General features: G+C 38.0%; 1 long non-coding RNA gene across 1 annotated transcript; it reads right to left on the bottom strand.

Moving 5' to 3' along the window:
• Positions 1-725: 725 nt before the first annotated feature.
• Positions 726-1,719, bottom strand: LOC131242727 (uncharacterized). The gene is made up of 2 exons (XR_009169709.1): positions 1,571-1,719; positions 726-1,219 (listed from the first exon to the last, which is right to left on the bottom strand). It is a non-coding gene; the product is annotated as an uncharacterized LOC131242727 (long non-coding RNA).
• Between the last annotated feature and the right edge of the window lie 663 nt (positions 1,720-2,382).

Here is a 2,382-nt window from a genome sequence, read left to right as displayed (position 1 = left end):
CCTCCAAAGAAATGCTGGAAAAAATGTAATCATGTGCTAAGATTAGATTTTATCTAGGACAGTCTAGACAGATATAAAGATGATAATGACCTAATGACCTGTGTCGTTAGAATCTAAACATGCAAATTTTTCATGTTGAGAAACATGGGGGGCATGAGATTCACCTGTTTAAAGGTGCTAAAATGTTATTTCACCCGCCGAACACTTTGAAGTTCATACAATATGCACAAGTTTGTCACCAGTCATCGCTTACATGGCAATCATGAGAAACATTAAAAGAAATCACTACACAGGCTTGGCATACAAAAGTATGAGTACATTTGTTTGCATGACATGTTATAACAATTTCTTAACAACTCCAGCAGGAGATGCATCATGCACCTGCCAAAATAACTCACCAAATGCAAATAGAATGCCCAGGTAGAATCACAAATATGACGAGTCTAGTATTGGATGAGAGTATATTGCCACATGGTTATTAACACTGCGAACCCCAGATCCCAGATGAGATGGAAGTGTTGACTTTCATCCCACATGCGGATTGGTCCATCTGTCCTGTCCACATTTTGTGTAACACCCAAACAAGTGCTAAGCTGATATCCTGATTCCAATCTGCCTTAACGGCAGCATATGTACACCCAAGGAGGAAAAAAGAGAATTGACATTCGTCCAAAAAAAAAAAAAAAACCACAAACAAACAGATATGGAATAAAGATAACAGGGGGTGGTCCAAATGATACTTGTGTTATACTTGTGTTACTAGTGCCCAAATCCGGATCACCAGAGACTGCACACATGAGAAGCTTCAATAAACGTTTCTTACTAGGATTAGCACTGCATTGGATGCACCAGTGAACTGATTTGCAATAATTACTTCTATTGAGGAAATGAACAAATTGTAGTTTTGGTAATGAGAAAGTAGCCTCAGATTGCACTAAAATCCCCATATTCAACTTGAAAGTGACATAATAGCAACTTAAGCCTCACCCATCAGTACAATTAGTAGTGTATTCGTGATTTGATCATTTCCACTTTATTGAACTAATTATTGCAGTTCAATTTAATAGCACATCTAAACACAGCTCAACTGAAGGAATCTAAGCCAGACATGGTCATACATTGACGACAGCAGTGTATTACGAGCTTGAGGGGGTGTGCTCGAAGGTCCGACAAGTTCAGATTTGAGTCGAGCTCTTCATCTAACTCTCCAACAACACTTCTGCAGAAGTTGAAAAGATGAATTAAAAAATGGAGTGGGTTCATAATAAGAAAATGATCAAGTTGATGAAAGAAGAAAGCCTAAGGCTGCATTTGGGCAGAGAATCAAGAATATTTTATCTCGTGGAACATGTCAGATAGAGATTGTATGAATTTGATATGTTGTTTTGCATGAGGTTTTCGGCAGAATGCAAGAGGTGGAAAAACAGCTCTTAGACATTCACCAATATCTCGTGTTATGCAGGAAACCTAGAGCAAAACAACAAACTAAAATCTGATACACCTATTCAACCAGAATAAGTATTTTCAATACCCTGCTCTATAGACCACCTAAGTGACAAAGATGACATACATGTTATCACCCCTTATGATGTATAGGCCTAGTACAAGCTGCTGAACTCCTTCCTGCAAACAACCCACCAAATAAATATGAAAAATGGTACCCAGGATAGTAGACATGGTTCAGCTTCTTCTTTTTTCTTTTTTCTTTTTCTCTCTCACTCTCTTTTTTTTTTCCCCAAAAAGCACTTTTATTAGAAAAGTGGCTGGTGCTATCACATGGTTATCAACACTTACAGCAGTATATGTATGAGATCTCAAGTCCAACCGAAAGGTTGGCTCCACCATGAGGATTTCCTTGTGCAAAGGACCAAAGGTCAGCCCTATATACTCATGAAGTGGTCCACCTCATAAATTAAAAAAAATAATGTCTAGCCATTGGTAAAAGCAAAACACGAGTTTGGTCCACTCAATAAGTGGCAGTTGCTAAATTTTTCAAAAGTTGACTTATGATTGGGCCAACCTATTGGATTTGTTGGTGTCATATATACATGAAAGGTTGGAAGTTGTCCACAAGTTGGACCTTAACAGTTGTATATGTGAATGGATAGGGAGAACTGCTTCCCACCATAGATGGAAATGGGTATTACAACAGTGCCAAGAGCCATCTCATTACTTGTTTGCACAAAACTAGCACACTGACCTGAGATTGTAGTAGCATGTACTGAGGTAGTTATCTGCCTAAATCCATGTTCTCATCACACATGCAAAAATTAGTAAAATAATCAACAAACCAGTCCCATGGTCTACTTTGGGCATTATCATGTTTAATGCTTCTTTAAAATTCCTTAAATCAGTTATATAATCTTCATCAGTGGTAGTGTA

This window comes from Magnolia sinica, chromosome 1 (assembly GCF_029962835.1).
Source record: "Magnolia sinica isolate HGM2019 chromosome 1, MsV1, whole genome shotgun sequence".
Taxonomy (NCBI): domain Eukaryota; kingdom Viridiplantae; phylum Streptophyta; class Magnoliopsida; order Magnoliales; family Magnoliaceae; genus Magnolia; species Magnolia sinica.
Note: the sequence above shows the minus strand (reverse complement) of the source record. Positions and strands in the feature narration are given on the sequence as shown.